Genomic DNA, 17,494 nt, shown 5'->3' with positions numbered 1-17,494 from the left:
AAAGGCAGAGGCTTAAACCACTGAGCCACCCAGGCGCCCGACATTGTAATTTTTTAATTGCATCATTTTAGATAAAAACCTCTCCCAAATACAACACATGGGCCTGTGTAATCTTGAACAAAACTCACTAACAGCAGTTAATCACTTCTTCATGATCTATCAGCATTACTGTTATACTCTTCTATATGTAAAACAAATGGTGCTTTGAGAAGATTCTATTTTTATGTTCAGATTCTATGTTTATTTTGTTTATATTAAGCTGCCTTAAAAACCCATTTTTAAAAAAATGTTCTGTATCTGATTTTTAAATGTCCCCCTTCCCCCGTCCATGTTCAACTCTCTTATGATCTCTAGGAGGTATTTCAGTCCTTTTTACATTTGGTTACTAAACTTTTTAAAATTGTACATTATGAAGGGGGAAAAAAAAGCCTTCAATTAAGACCTGAGGGGGGTGTAAAGGCAGAAAATATGTTTAAGACCAAAAGCACTATGACATCTCTTTGTCCTTTTCGGTGGTCTGTTTGTTTTGGGGCTCAAGACTACTAATTTTAGTAATTTTTTTTATTAGGACCCTATAGTCTAGGCATTAGATACTGGAGAAATGGTAGTAAAGACAGACATACTTGATGCTATCATGAAACTTACAATCTAGCAAAAGAGACAGACATTAAAAACATCATTATGAAAATAATCAAAAAGAGTAAGTGCAGGTGCCAAAGAACCTTAGAACAAGAGAATCTAAGGATCAAAGAAGGCCTCCCAGAGGACATCATACAGAGGCCAGAGGGTGACTGGGTTAGCAGCCAGGTGAGAATGCACGGGCTTGTATCTATCCAAGGAGATGAAACCAGAAAGCTTTAGTTTCCTAATAAATAACCTTGAAATAAATGAGGTGACATATAATTTATAATGTAGGGGCACCTGGATGGCTCAGTTGGTTAAGCATCTGACTCTTCATTTCATCTCAGGCCATAATCTCTTGGGACTGTGGGATCAAGCTTGGTATCAGGCTCCTCCCTCAGCTGGGAGTCTGCTCAGATTTTCTCCCTCTGCCCTTCCCCACCCCACCCTGGCTTGCTCTTGCTCACTCTCACTCTCAAAATAATTAAATAAAACTTTTTTTTAATGTATAATGTAATTGCTAAATGGTGAAAATTTTAAAAAGGAATTTGAGTTTTATAACAAAAATAAATGGAAGGATCAAAAGCAACAATAAAAAGCAATATGAGAATCTTTTAAAATGAGAAACCATGGCACTCTGAGGGAACAAAGTTTGGAATGGCAAAAAAATGGCCTCTATGGAGTATCAAATCATACTATATGGAAAATCACTTAATATTCAAATTTAGAGAACTTTTAAATCATGTAAGCCACACACAGACTTCTACCAGATTATAACTGCTGCTAATATAGTCTGACTTACCCAAAGAAAAGAGTGGCACTTTGAAGCAAGTATGAAAACAGGTGGTTTTAATGCTCCCAGTAGAGTGAATCTTATTTTTTTTAATTTATTTTTAGTAATCTCTACACCCAAGGAGGGGGTCAAACTTATGACCCTGAGATCAAGAGTGGCACGCTCTTTCAAATGAGCCAGCAGGTGCCCCAAGAAGAGTTAGTTTTAAATGTTTGTACAGTAAGCACCACTGAGTTCTAAAGAGATTCATAAATGTTACTCTTAACATGATGCATCAATGTTGAGAAAAAGATATTTAAACGTGACTGAAAAATAATTATCAAAGGTCTAAACCTAGGGATTATTCCACAACAGGCTAATAAGTTCTTTTTGTATTTAATTAAAATATTAACGAAAAATATACTTAGTTAAGAGATTTAAAATCTCCAACATTCATGCAGATCCACAATCCAAGGCCCAAATTAAACACAAGAAATAACAATCTCTAAAAATATATGCTTTCATGAATCCCTACTAAAATACTAAATCATACATAGAATCCAAATTGCTATTCACCTGCAATTCTCCAAATGGAGCTTAAGTTCTATGCTTTTTCTGTCCACTCTACCCTACTTATCCCTCAAGAGTTAATTCATGTCCTATTCTCCAGCAAGCACTGCTGGTTATATATACAATCTGTGTCTTAACCCATCTGAGTTCTTCAGCACATACTGACACTGCTATCAAAGCACTTGTCAACATTGTAAAACAATTTACTATTGACTTGCACAGTTCATGCAACAAACTATGAACTTTCTGAAAGCAGAAAACATAATGTTATCTATGTATCTTAGAGTCTGGGACATGCATGGCACTTAGTAGAAGGTCAATAACATTATGAATATGAAATTATAGTTAATAAGAAATATATACAAAACAAAATTTTAAACTTAAGGACTATTTACAAAACTGACAGTTTTGAAAGCAGGAAGAAGTGTTGTACAACACAAAACTGGAAACTGAGAAAGAGCAAATTTAACTGATTAATATCTAAAACTTGGAGTTAATTTCATTGTCAGAACAAGTAATTTCTTGTCTGCCAAGACATCAGAATTTCCAAGACATTAGAAAAAACAAAAGAAAAAAAGAGCTCTCTTTATCAACTATGAAATTACTTAATTAAAATTGTATAATTTACAAATAGTATTTGAGGGCAAATAAAGTACTTAACTTTTAAGTGTTCACAACGCTGTAAAACTTAGAAGATATACAAGTCAAAATACTTCATAATTCATAAAGTCTTTCAAGTTCATTTCACATAGGGACCAATTATACCCACTTTTAAGGTCTCCTTTAATGTTTTAGCTTCAAGCAGTATGTTCATTCTTTCCAATAAAAGAACCCTTACCTTTTACAGCATGCACTACTTTTTGCAATCAGTTCTGATCTTTAGAGAAGTTGGAATGAGATATATAGTGTGAAATCTAATTAGTTCTTTTAAATCTTGATAATGGAACTTCATACTTTCTCAGAAAGCACATATGTTACCAACATCTCAAAAGCTAAAGAGCCTTTTGTAATTAGAAAATTCTTTTCATGTATTACAACTTTGTTTTGCAGAATTAAAGATGCTGTGCTAAAAAGATGGGAATCAGGAGAAAGTGCCAAAGAATGAGCATTAGTTTACCTCAAAAATAATGCAATTACCTATTTTAGAACATAAATCAGTTTTTCCAACTCATCCTTGTTTCTTTCAACCTTCACTGACTGCAATTACATTTCAGAACACTCTATATAAAGTTCAAGCATTCCATAGGTCACCTTGTGACTTAGAAATTTTTCAGATCTTAAAAGTCAGTGTAAACAGAGCTAGAAAAATACAAAACTTTAACTAGTATAATGTCAGAGAAAATATTTTCAGGAAGATTTACATAGCCTAACTTTGATGTGGTATAACTAGCAGACAAAACAAAATTCAAAATTCAAAAAACAAAATTTTTATAATTCAGCCTATGGAAGATTTAGCCTTAAATTATAATATGCCAATACAGAATATAAAATGCATGAAGCAAAGTCTAACAATAAGCCCAAAAAACAACCAATTTAATATCTGCAGTTTCTCAAGTACATGAAAGTACTTAAAATAACACTCTGCTGTGAAATTACAGCTAATTTCTAATTTATGTACAATAAAATATTTACCAATTCCCTACTAGTCTTATTAGGAAATGTCAAAGTGTTTATTCTATATCTAAATTTCCTCTCCTAACGGAAGTGATATTTTATAAAGTAATTCAAGAACACTTCCACCAAGGCCAAAACATAAACCTCAGAACTCACTGTAGGATTTATGGGTCAATCTGTTTGGTTTTACTGTGTTTTGTTGTGGGGGGAAGCGAGCTACTTTTTTTTTTTTTTTTTATTATAAACACAGATTTTATGTTTTCATACATGAATGATACATAAATGATACATGAATAATATAGTAAACTGAGTTCTAAAGATATATTCTTTCAACCTCCAAAAAATTACTCATCTTTCTATCTACACAGAGAAGTTAGGAATATTTTTAATCAATAATACAACAGTTTATTTTTATATTTAAATATCTCACTAGGAAATAAATCTAAAAATTAAATTGTTTAAAGCACACAAGTCTTACTGAAATATTAAATTACACAACATATATTGATAATCCAGCATATTTTCAAAACAAATAGGACTGCCTGGATAACAAATAAATTCAGTATTATTTACCTTTCCCCTACATGGGTAAGGCATGTCAAAAAATATACCAGCAGAGGGGGCGCCTGGCTGGCTCAGTCAGAAGAGCATGCAACTCTTGATCTTGGAGTTTTGAGTTCAAGCCCCATGCTGGGTATAGAGATTACTTTAAAAAATCAAATTAAATTAAATTAAACACACACACGCACGCGCACACACACATCCCCCAGCAACTATTCAGAAGGCATCTTTGGAAGATCCTACACAGAATTCTAGTTTATGACTCTCTAACATGGGACAAGCCCTGTCCCAAGTTATTAAAGAAACAGTAATACTTTAAACGCACAATTCCGTCAATATAACACAAGAATTTATAATTTTGAAGTACTTTTTGTTTCAAATTTCTGACTGGTTTTTAATTCCCAAGTTGTTGCACATGTCTGGCTACAATTATCAAAACACAGCTCTCATCGACTTTCTGAATATGGTAGTTTAAAAACTTTTTAAAAATCTAGCTGCAAGCTATTAATGTATCTCTTAATATCATTCTTATTCCCAACAACTTTTAACAAGAGAAAAACACTTGAAAACTGTATTAACAATGAGAGATTAATAAGCAAATGCCAACCTTAGAGTAATGTGTTGTTTCTTCAAAAACTAAACAAACACCCTAAGAAAAAGTAGTCATCTTAGACAGGCTAGGTCCACCTCTCCAAACTCTGTGGCATTTCAAGAATATAGTGTTAGGTTAGGTTTGTATTATACTTAAGCCATTTGAAAGTTACAAACCTTAAGGCCTTTACTTGTCTAAGATCTATTATTCAAATGTATATTCATAATTAAATAAAAGCTTCAGTGTACCTTATGTCAAATAGGTAGTTAGAAGATTTGTTATATTCAATCTAAATTCCACAGGTAGGGAATGGTTTTATTATATATATATATATATATATATATATACACGATATATATGTAATTTCTAAAAATTCTTGTCACTGTCACACAGAAAGTCTTCAGCACTTGACATATTCAAAATATAAATGTATGAATGTTACAGATTGTACCCAATAGCTAAGTTTCTTCAAATACATATTAACAGTTTTAAGAGCTATGGCATGGAAGGGCCGGGGTAGAAATCAGTACACTAATAAACTGAGGTCTTTAAATTAAGATAATTTTTCAGTGTCAATGCTACATTTAAATACAAAAATATTTGGTTACACAAGTATACCCTAGGATTCTGGAAAACAAAAACTTTAAGTTTTAGATACAGTAATCCCTCTCAGTAGATACCAGAAGCTGATATTTATGAAGAAGTATACAAAATTGCACAGGTGAAAGCTATAGACTGAAGCAAATACTATACAGTACATATCTACAACCCAATTTTGCTTCAGCATCCCCAGAGACTTAAAAAATAATTCTTTGGGTAGGTTGCAAAACATCGCTTCCTCTTTTATTCTCATCACCCCCATTAAGATACAAAGCGACAGACAAGAAAATCAAATCACCAACTGTAAGGGCTGAAAGCTTCGAAACACATAAAAAAGCATCTTCTTTCCAACTCCCGAATCGGTATTCATTCCACCTGTTTGTAAATCCATACAAACACAATAACACAATACCTCTGCTGATTTAAAAACGGGGGGGGGGGAGGGGGCAATTAAGGGTTTGAAGTCATTCTTCTTCTACCTAGGCTGGGGCGGGGGAGGGGGATGGTACAAAACAATGGATACTGAGGGGTTGGGGGAAAATCGCTGGCTCCCGAAGCCTCCAGCGTTAAAAGCTTGGGGGGTGGATGGGGGGCGGGGGGAGGAGGGGAGGAGATAGAGTACTTTTCCTCTATTCCTAAAAGCTACCGCGGAAACAGGCTGCCACCAAGCAAGTCCAACAGGGCGGTCCTGGATGCCCACAACTCGCCTCACCAGGCAACAGACCCAAAGCCAACTCGCCACTCTCCACCGAAACGACAAGAGGGGAGAGAGTGGTGGGCTTTGGGGAAGGGCGAGGAAATACCCCACCCCGCACCACTAGCACTGCGCCAAGGCCCCGGCCAACGATTTACACGCCTCCCGGACGCCCACGGGGCGCCCCGCAGCCTGAGCCAGGTGCCCCCGAGGGCAGAGCGGAGCAGGGCCATCCACCGGGCGCCCCCGGCCCGCGCCCTCTCCCCGACTCGCCCCCGCCCACGAACTGCCCCGGCCGCCCGCCGCCACCGCAGGCCCGGCCCCGGCCGCTGTCAGAGCCGCCCGGCTCACTCTCGGAGACCGACTGCGGGCCCCGCACGAGAGCCGGCTCCGAGGGCCGGGCCCTCCCTGCGACAGGACCCAGGAAAGAGGCGGCGGCGGCGGCGCCTCCCAGGGCCCCAGCCCCTCGGGCCTCGCCCCGGCCCGGCTGGCTCTATCCCCTCAGGGCGCGCGGGGCCTCCCCCAATCGACAGCCAGCTGGACCGCCCGACGGGTAGGAACGAAAGCAGGAAGAACCGACCAGCCACCACCCTCCCGCCTCAGCGGCCCGGGGTTACCGTCAGGAGCCCCAACTCCGCCATCCTCCTCGCTCGCCCTCCTTCCTCCTCCTCCTTAGAAGCGACGCTGCCCAACCGCCGCCCCCCGCCCGCCCCTCCCCCACTTGCCCCGCCCCGCCCCGCCCGCCCCTCCACACACTCTCACTCCTACGGCCCCGCCCCACCCCTCCGGCTCAGGCCCGTCACTCGCCGGAGAAGAAAAACAGGCGGAGCCAAGCATACTGACGCTGCCCAATCAGAGTGAGGCGCTGGCGCCAAAGACGTTGCCCAATCAGAGTGAGACATTGGAGCCAGCTTCCCTCGCTCCACCCTTTTCCTCTACACGGCAGCTCTACGCCCTCTCCCGCCCACTGGACGCCGCAAGCAAGCGGAGCCACAGAGTAAGCCTCCAACAGGGTAGAGTGACAACTTGCAATCGGAAGTTACTGTTGAAGCCAAAGCAGCCATAACTGATAATGGCAGGGAGTTTCCTGGCCTCCCGTCTCCAGTGTGACGTAGTTTTCCCTTCGCCCAAATCTCACCGTTGCCCTGGGCAACAGTCGAGCCGTCTGGGAAGATAAATCTGTAAGTAGGCCCGGTAAAGGACCAAAGGTGACCAGACATCCAGGTTAGACAACTTAATTCATATTTAGAACTACCTGCCCGGGATGGGGAAGAGGAAGGAGCAGGTTTCCTGACCCTTATTTTGCTGGGACGTCTGGTCACTTACCTAGGTGGACAAAAGGTTAGGGTTCCGAAAATCCCTGTCCTGCCCGGAAGTTGCATTTGGCACTTCTGAATGGGGTCACGGCGGAAGGGTGGGAATAGCCAGAGACCCCAGCATCACCGGGAGTGCCCATTCCAGCTGGAGTCGCAAAGTGAGATGTGGGTCCGTCTGCCTTGTCCGGTGAGGCAGCCCACAGCTAGACGGCCGGTAGGAGACGGAGAGCGAGGGGGTGAGCAGGGCTCACAGCCGCTTCCGCTGGAAGAAGGTTTTCTTTCCGGGCTGGCCTGCCCGCTCTACCCCCACCCCTCTGAGATTCCCTGTGGGGCGAGGCCGCTCCATCGGTCCCTCGCGCCCGGGGGCAGCCAGCCCGGTGGGGAGGGGGCTTAGGCGCGCACCGCAGGGCACTCCCGCAAGATGGAGCTCCTGACCTCAGCCCCTTAAGTTCCTATTAAGTGCTTGCGCCCTGATCTTTGGAGGACAGAGAATTCTGGAGCTTGAGGAAATCGTTTTGCATTACCGCCTAGAAAGGAAGGAGGTGGTTGCAGCGGCCACACTTCTAAGTCTTACTTCCCCGCCTCTTGTCTTAACATTACGTTATTCCTTTTGTTTCTCCTCCTTTGGGGCCTTAAAACCAATGACTGCGGTGCTGGGTGAAGCTCTACCGTCCTAATCCTCCACGCCTACGTTGTATTAAATAACTTAATGCTTGTGAATGTTCATAAAAATACCGTAAGTCTTTTATATGGTTCTTTTCAAGAGTTGTTACACTTTATCTCATGTAGTTCCTTCTGTAGGCTTGAGTCAAGAACTGTAAGTCATCTTGGTCATACTGGGTTGGATGCCTAACGTTGCCAGAAAAAAGACCAGGAGAACTTTCAGGTAAATTGAAAATTGTATTTACCCAGCCAGTCAACAAGGGTGCAAACCTAACTTCTTTACTTAATTTCTTTCTACTTCCATACTACTCATGCTGTAGCCAAAATGAACTATTCTTGTTTCTTCCAAGATTAATCATTGAAGCACTAACCTTTCATGACTCTTGTTTCCATGTCCTAGTTATCCTTGGAGATGTGTTTCCAGATTCTCTCCAACAGGAAGTAATTTCCTCTGTGCTTACCTAGCACTTTTTGTACTTCTTTTATGACAACCACTATTTTATATAACAGCTGCTTATGTTCTTAGCTTTACTATGTTTACATCTAAATAGAATGGTTTGCCTATTAGATGGATCTGTTCTCCCTATCATGTTATTCTGCTCTTGATATTATTTTGGTAAATACTTCCTAAAAAACTGAATATATTTGGTGTTTCCCAGGTGCCTGAGACATTGCCAGCTTCAGTTGATTAAATTCAGTGTAGTTCTTGTTACTCAACCTTTTCTTAGATTTCCCCTCTGAAGTCTTTCCAACATGATTTCTTCCCTCAATAAAAAAAAAAAAAAATCATACATAAAAAAGTCAAAATAATACAAAAAACATTCATATACCCTTCACCTAGATCCAGCAGTTAACATTTTGTCATATTTATTTCATCCCTTTTCATGCCTTTTTCATTGTCATTAAACTATTCGGTAACAGGTTAGACACTTATTAAGCAAACACCCCTAAGATTTCCAAAATGTATTCACCAAGAATTATAAACTTCTCCTGCAAAACATAGTATCATTATCACAACTAAAGAAATTACTAATTCTGTGTTATTTAAAATCTAGTCTGAAGGTGTATTCTCTCATTTGACCCAAGATTATCTTTTATACCTTTTCCCCTGCTGCTCCAACAAAATTTAGGATCCAGTCAATGTTTATGTTATTGTCATTTTAAAGAGTTCAGGCCAGAAGTATTTTTAGTGTTTCCTTTTTTCTTATTCCTTATAAGTCTTAATGTATTTTGCAAGAATATTCACAGCATTCATACTTAGCCAATCATGATTACGTCATCTCAAAAATAACTATAACTACCATTGTCATGCGTTGTTAGTTAAATCCATCCCACTTCTCTGCACACACAGCCTTCTGTGGTATCCTACAACGGAGAGTTTAATATTTAATCCTCCCGTCTGTGGAGAGTAAGTGCCAGTGTCCTGGACTGATTGTAAAGTGTTGCTGCTACTTCGCCAGCACTTGGAGCTGATGTGATATAATCTGCAACAGTGTACTGATGTCAGCACAGTTTCAGGAGTGTCAACTCCTGGCACCCTGAGGACTGTTGATGAAAGATGTGTGGGCCCTGCAATTCAAATACAGATGAATCTTGATGTTATCAAAGCAGATACCAAGGCAACTGCTGGCCATCTGGTATTTTGTGTGAGTAGGATGTGTCATTTTCTATTAACTTAATAGTAGTGTCTGCTGGTGAAGTATACCAGAACCGGTGGCATCATCCAAATTCATCCAAGAAGAACAGTTCCTGTTCTTAGGCCTAGGCACAGTTCAGAAGCTAGACACTGCACATTTTATTCACATGAGTCTAAATTAATTAGCCAAATTGAACATGTTGCAACATTTTTCTGCTAGCAGATGCCAGATAGCAAAACAGAATAGAACTACTATAGTTTCTAGCCACATGACATATGATGCTATTTGGCATCTCCAGATGAATATTATCGGTCCAAATTAAGCTCAGCTAGCATGTGGGCAGCCACTTGAGTGAGAATGAATATTACTACTTTGTCTGCTGAAAAACACTTTCTTTTTAGGCCCCCTCTTTCACCTTTTCTTCATGTTAGTTTGCATTCAGAAATCTAATACACATTTGAAAATTCACCTGTCAATCCTAAGTCTTGAATAAAACAAATAAAATGTTTCATATTTTTCCTACCATTCCTGCCACCCCCATCCACAACCTGTAATAGGCAGATTGAATTTACTTAAAAGGATCTAAATTAGTAAATACTCACCAAAAAATATCCTTTGTTGTTCTTTACATAAACAGATCGCTTCTGGTACCTCCCTTAGTTTTCAAAGATTGTATTTTTGTTTCTTAATACCTATTAATGATAAAATTTGGCATTTGGTATATTATAGTGGTTCTGTATTCTACTTACGTCATGAAGTCAAGGGTCTTTAGCAGTGGGAATAGTAGGGGAAAAGGAGCAATAGGCAGTAAAGGGGACTACACAATTCCCCATGTTCATCTAAATGGGACATTACTTCCCACCTCTAGCCAGATTTTTGCCATGCAAGAATATGGGCCCAGTGTTGCCACATCTGTCAAGAGGAGCAAATTTGGACTTTATGTGAAACCTTCCCATTTTAAAACACTGGTTCAAATACTTTTTAAACATTTAGCAAGCCAGCAAAACTTTAGCTGCATAGGACGAAGGGCCAGAAGTTTATCACCTGTGTTTCTTATGTGAAAATAGCATTGATACTTAGATTAGAATCTGAAAATGCGTTTTTTGCCCCCCCCCAGAATGTGTTTTTTGCAATATTTCAGGTGCATTTATTTTTCTAGGTTAGGCAACAAGTCATTTGTCACCTCCATCAAAAATTCAAAATAGATTCTTATGTACACTAAGCTTCCATTCCCTCAATTAGAATTTTAAACATCTTTACTCTTTACCACCAGCTTAAAAACTTATCCACATTTTCTCAGCCTTGAATTATATTGTGAAATAGACTTGCTTTATCATATTTTCTTAGAAGTATATTTAAGAGGGTTAGTCAAACATCCAACTCTTGATTCAGCTGGACTTGTGAGATTGAGCCCCCACATCAGTCCCCACACTCAGAGAGGAGACTGCTTAAGATTCTCTTCTGCAGGGGCACCTGGGTGGCTCAGTCAGTTAAGCATCTGCCTTCAGGTCATAATCCCAGAGTCCTGGGATCGAGCCCCATGTTGGGCTCTCTGCTCAGTGGAAGCCTGCTGCTCCCCCTGCTTGTACTCTCACTCTCTAATAAATAAATAAAATCTTTAAAAAAAAAAAGATTACCTTCTCCTTCTGCCCCTCCCTACCTCCATGCATGTATGTGCACTCCCTCTCTTTCAAATAAATAAATATTTTAAAAGCGTATTTTTCAAGAGCACAGTTTGGCAGCACATGCTTTTTAAAAGTAAATAAATGTGACAGGTTTTTAAAGGAAAACATCTTTCAATAGCTCATGCTATCTTACAGGTACTATAATGTTGATAAGGAGTCAAAGAATTTTTAGAGCCAAAGGTACTTAATGGGAAATCTAGAACAGTCTGTCATATCCTTATTTTATTTTTTTAAAGATTTTATTTATTTATTTCACACAGAGAGATAACAAGTAGGCAAAGAAGCAGGCAGAGGGGGAGGGGGAAGCAGACCCCCTGCTGAGCATAGAGCCTGATGTGGGGCTTGATCCCAAGATCCTGGGATTACAACCTGAGCCAAAGGCAGAGGCTTAACCCACTGAGCCACCCAGGAGCCCGTCATATCCTTATTTTATAGTGATACGAAAATTAAACCTGGAATAATAAATGTCACACTATATTTCTAAGCATTTTTACATCTACTTTTTACTTGAAACTTGCAATCCAGGACAGATTACAAGACGTTGTTTTGTTTTGTTTTAATTTATTTATTTGTCAGAGAGAGAGAGAGCGAGAGCGAGCACAGGCAGACAGTGGAAGGCAGAGTCAGGGAGAAGCAGGCTCCCTGCGGAGCAAGGGATCCCAGGACGCTGGGATCATGACCTGAGCCGAAGGCAGCTAGCTAACCAACTGAGCCACCCAGGTGTCCCAAGACGTTGTTTTTATGAGAAAATCAAACCTGGGATTGGTTAAGAATTGTATTCAGGGTCATGCTAGCTAGCAATAGAGCTAGAGTACAGCCCTGTATCCCATTTCAAGTATTATGTGAAATAGATGAATCCAAAAAGAAAAAGAAAAAAAAACCCTCCAATACAAGTTTCTCTTTTAAATCATACATTAGATTTTACTATCACAGCTTGTTTAAAATACTTGGAATCTTAGAATACTCTGAAGCATTCAATTTCAAATTTTAAAAATGGAGGTTTATACAATTAGAATAAGCTGATAAGTTTAATATAAATTGGGGTGCCTGGGTGACTCAGTTGGTTAAGCAACTGCTTTCGGCTCAGGTCATGATTTCAGGGTCCTAGGATAGAGTACCACATTGGGTTCGCTTCTCCACGGGGAATCTACTTCTCCCTCTGCCCTCCACCCCGCTAGTGTGTGCTTGCTTTCTCAATCTTACTCTGCTCTCTCTCCCTAAAATAAATACATACAATCTCTCTCTCTCTCTCTTTTTTTTTTTTTAAGTTTAAGATAAATTAGTGGAGGGGAAAAAGAATTATGGTCAAGAGCTAATAGCAAATTAGGAGTGGTAGGCACATATGGAAGATAACCACACTGACCCACAAAATGACTCCGTGGGGCTCCTAACAAAGATCAAATACTGGATTAAGACTTAAGTATGAAAAAAAAAAAAAAAAAGACTTAAGTATGACCTAGGAGGACAATTTTAAAAACATCCAAATCCTGTCCCAAACATTTTTAGAAACAAAGACTTGGCATTGACATTCACAGTATGTTTCATTTTGATACTTTTTTTTTAATTTGTATTTTTATAAGTAATCTCTATACTCAGTGTGGGGCTCAAACTCAAAACTCCAAGACCAAGAGTTGCATGCTCTAATTACTGAGCCAGCCAGGTGCCCCTCATTTTGATACTTATCCATATGTCTATGCTTTTGAGTTACCATGAATGCAATTTGGACTTTAGTAATCTATCCTCCTTCTCTGTCTGTCCCCTCTAAGATTATAGCCTATGTTTTCCAGATGGCTAGATGAAAATAGTATACCATCTAAAGCTAACAGTCTTTTTCGGCTGTTTGACCCACAATATTGGTCTTATCAATGTTCTCATATCTAATCTGTGGGAGGAAAAAATGCAAAACTTGTAAACTTTTAAAGTGTTGTGTATTTCTAATTAAGCTTGAGATTTGAAAGTTCCAATGGCATCCTCTTTTAAAGATAAGACTAATGCTATAACAAAATCCACAGACAAAAAGCAGTATTTTTTCCTAAGAGATTTCCTTCAGAATGGTATCAAACATGACAACTGGAATGCTGAATCCTCAAATTAAGAAGAAATTGAGAGATAGAAAACCATGTTGGTTAAAGCTATGGTAAAGAGGAAAAAATGTGGTGCTTTAGTAGGTATGCTGCACTTACATGTTTATCCTGAGGTTTACTCTTTGACTAATATTTTATGTTCCTCCTCCTTTGCAGAAGCCATTTGTGACTTTAAACTCCCCCATTTCAGTAGAAACTGAAGATCCCATGTTTAAATTTCATTGGCTTCTACATACCATTATCTACTATCCTCTTATCTAACATTTTCTGAGATGTTCATATGCCTTCAGTGGGGCTCCATACTCAATCCATCTAGGGTCTTTAGGCCATTCCTACAGATGCAGCACAGAGAAAACTGAAGAGACCAAGGCTTTGGAGTAAGGCAGACGTGAATTCAAATCCTGTCTCTTCACTTACCAACTATGTGATGTTTGACAAAATAATTTTTCCTAGACCTGGTCTTACTTAAATTTAGTATAAATTTAGGAGATGCAATGGGAGGTGGGTAAATGGCTAATTCAATTCTAAAATCACCTCTTATGGTGAAAGTTAATTTATTTTCAGAATTACTATAGAAAAATCCCTTAAAATGTCTGTGTAGTTAAAATAGATGATTTTGTACTAAAACACTGCTGTTACTCTTAAGCAAACAAATTTAAGAGCCACTATGCTAAGAGAAAGAAGCTAGAGTACATTTCTGGGCATTGAAACTGTACTTCCTTTAAGAAGACCTATAAGGCAATACAGATGCAAAAGGGATAGGTGGAGAATTCTAAGTGTTCTTGCTCACCTGTAAGCTCTTCTCCACTCTGTTCTAATAATAAGCCTCTATAATTCTAATACATGTCAACAGACTTATTTTTTCTAAGAATCTAATTTTATGACAATATTGCCATGGTTTAAGAATCACTAACATCCACTGAGCTCTTACCAGGTGGTAGGGATTGATAATGAATTATGAGTTAGGCCATTTAATATACTGCCTGAAGTCAGTGCCATTACAAGCTTTATTTAAAAGATGAAACTAAGGCTTAGAAAATTAATTTGTGGGGCACCTGGGTGGCTCAGTGGGTTAAGCCTCTGCTTTTGGCTCAGGTCACGATCTCAGGGTCCTGGGATAGAGCCCCACGTCAGGCTCTCTGCTTGGCGGGGAGCCTGCTTCCTCCTCTCTCTCTGCCTGCCTCTCTGCCCACTTGTGATCTCTGTTTGTCAAATAAATAAAAATCTTAAAAAAAAAAAAAAAAGAAAATTAATTTGTTTAAATAACTAAGATGATCCGGATCTTTCTCTCACCCACTACATGCATACTCTTCTCTTTTTACCCCCTCTCCTATCACCATCTGCCATCTTTCCATATCCTTCTTAGGTGATTATATCCACTTCTGTAGCTTATACTACTATACCATTGGCTCTCTGGGCATCCAGTCCTTTTTGCCTTCCTTTTGGACTTCCATACCCAGTGTACCTGATTCATGGTCTTTACCCTTCCCTCCTTAACCTGTACTTTGTCTGTGTCCTCAACTTCAGTTAGTAGCTGCATTAACTCAAAGATGTTAGCTTGAAATCTCAGTCATCCTTTCTCATTTATCACCCAGAGGTTATGGGGAGAAGGGGAATAATGGGGGATACTTGAATCTCAACTTCTTATATCCTTGAATACCTCTTGTATCTTCTCTTGATGCTTGTTATCACTGCTTTTGTTCATACCCTTATCATCTTACCTAAATAATTATAGTTCCTTACTTACTTCCTTGCCTCTTGTAGCTCCTGTTTTTCCTTTTTGTCTAGAATGTGTTTCCAAAAAACTAATCACATACCCACTCAGAGCCATCCAATTACCTCCCTTTTCTCTGTAGGATATTAAGCCCAAACCCATGACATTTAAGGCTGAGTATGAACTGGCCTCCACTTTGTTAGTCCCGCTACAGTACATATACTGTATGTGCACTGTACTCTCTAGCCATTTGCCTAGATTTTTTTTTCTTTTACTGACTCTGAGCATATTGTTCACTTTGTCTAAAACACTGTCCCCTTGCTTCTCTGCAGCCTCTTCTCTGCATAGTAAACCCCCATTCGTCCTTGTGGGGCTAATTCTAATATCACATTTAGTAGTTCTTCAAAGACCAGCCACTGTCACCTTTCCTAAACCAACCAAGTTATTTACGGTTTTGGTTTCTTAAGGCACAGTACACATGCTTTTATTAAAGTAGGTTGTATTCAACTGTAATTTATTTACATGTGTGTCTCTCTCCCCTACCCACCTATCCCAAGTTCCTCAAAGAGAACTCGTTCTTATCCACTCTAGCTCCTTTATTTAGCTGTGGCTGGCACATTATGGACATTTGGTATGTTTGTTAAAAGAAAAAATGTTTGGAAAGGAACATATGATCCCAAATTCCTTATATGGTTTTTTTCCCCCATTCTGAAAGAGTAATTCCCTTGTCCTGAAAAGAGCATCCTTTCTACTCCAGTCTTTACTGTCCAGTATTTACTTTAAAAGCTCTGTCTTTATTAACAGATATATAGCCATTAACTTTATTCTTCATCTTATTTTATCCATGTGTATATAACTTGTTTGATTAGTTTTTTTTACTAGTAATTATAGTAACTCAATGCAGAATATCTTAGTTTTTCAATTAAATTCATATGTTTGATTAGTTTTTTTTTACTAGTAATTATAGTAACTCAATGCAGAATATCTTAGTTTTTCATTTAAATTCATATGTTTGATTAGTTTTTTTTTTTTACTAGTAATTATAGTAACTCAATGCAGAATATCTTAGTTTTTCATTTAAATTCATATGTTTGATTAGTTTTTTTTTTTTTACTAGTAATTATAGTAACTCAATGCAGAATATCTTAGTTTTTCATTTAAATTCATAAACATTTCTGGAGTGTCTGGGTGTCTCATTTGGTTGAGTGTCTGACTCCTGAGCTCAGCTCAGGTCTTGATCTCAGGGTCATGAGTTCAGGCCTCAAGTTGGGTTCCACAGTGGGTATGAAGCCTACTTTTAAAAAATAAATAAATAATAAATTTATAACATTTCTAGAGAAATATGGTAGGAAAATTAACCATTAAAATATGTTCAAGCATGAAAATGTATTACATTATAATAAAGTTAAGTGGAATGGTAATAGAAGTCTAGGTAGGAAAAAAATAAAATTTCTGACTTAAAGAATTCTTCATTCTTTTTATTAAAGGATGGTAATAGCTGTCAAATTTTTATGGTATTTATATTATATTGGATAGGTTTTTAAAAGACTGATGTAACAGTATTTTTAAATATGTTGGAAATTCTATCTTTGTAACTATGAACTTTATGATAAATTTATATGTCAATTTAGAAAGGTTTAAAAGGGTACTTAGTTTTTCTATCTAGTTTTTTAAAATCCCTGTGGGTGTTATATAAGCATAAAATCTGAGGACTACTGACCTATATTCTCAGGGTTTAGAAGTACACTTTAGTATTCTTGTCCAGTCCCACACATAATTTAGATAAGGTATCAAACTAAATCACCCCAGAAATGTTTAACTTGTCCAAGTTGTAATATTAATTTATGTTATCAATATGGGCATGATTGATTTAAAGTAGTAATCCTTCCTAACTCAAGTGTCTTTCAGCTCCCTCTCCCACAGTTAGTAAATATTTCATGACAAAGACTTGGTTTCCCTCCAAGTTCTTCTGCATTAATTTGAGGCATCCAGCTCAATGTCTACAACAGCTATGCTTACTTCATCATGATTTTGAAATGTACTATGTATGAAAACCATTATCTCTGGGACAGATTACAAACTAAAGAAACCATGGAGGAAAAGAAAGTGGATTATTTTCCAATTACCCAGACCAAGAGCCTCAAAAAGTAACTGACATCGTATTCTCTAAGCATTAAAAAGTTTGGGTTCTATTAGTGTAAGAATTTTACTTCTGCAATTGAGTATGTTTACTCTTAAAATATACCTTGATAAATTTATCATTTTAAAATCTGACATAGTAGTCCATTATATGGTTCTGTCATAATTTATTTAATCGTTGATATACTGAACATTTTACTATACAAAGCAATGCTTTAATGAGCGTTCTTGT

General features: G+C 38.4%; 2 protein-coding genes across 17 annotated transcripts in view; one reads left to right on the top strand and one right to left on the bottom strand.

The window, feature by feature from the left end:
• The window catches only part of SHOC2 (SHOC2 leucine rich repeat scaffold protein), a 93,508-nt gene extending 85,933 nt beyond the window's left edge, over positions 1–7,575 (bottom strand). Inside the window, exon 1 of one of the 2 annotated variants that reach the window (XM_082714288.1) lies at positions 7,351–7,575. The gene's annotated coding sequence lies outside the window, so the exon portion shown is untranslated. Of the gene's footprint in view, positions 1–6,641; positions 6,753–7,350 lie in introns of those variants that run through there. The other variant, XM_082714287.1, reaches the window with a different exon arrangement.
• BBIP1 (BBSome interacting protein 1) overlaps positions 7,060–17,494 on the top strand; it is a 44,019-nt gene continuing 33,584 nt past the window's right edge. For 3 of the 15 annotated variants that reach the window (XR_014306437.1, XM_082714347.1, XM_082714346.1), the window contains exons 1-2: positions 7,060–7,205; positions 8,130–8,226. The gene's annotated coding sequence lies outside the window, so the exon portion shown is untranslated. The other 12 variants (XR_014306438.1, XR_014306439.1, XM_082714345.1 and 9 more) reach the window with 10 other exon arrangements.

This window comes from Mustela nivalis, assembly GCF_964662115.1.
Source record: "Mustela nivalis genome assembly, chromosome: 2".
Lineage (NCBI taxonomy): Eukaryota > Metazoa > Chordata > Mammalia > Carnivora > Mustelidae > Mustela > Mustela nivalis.
The sequence above is the reverse complement of the archived record's forward strand: the minus strand, read 5'-3'. Positions and strand labels throughout refer to the sequence as shown.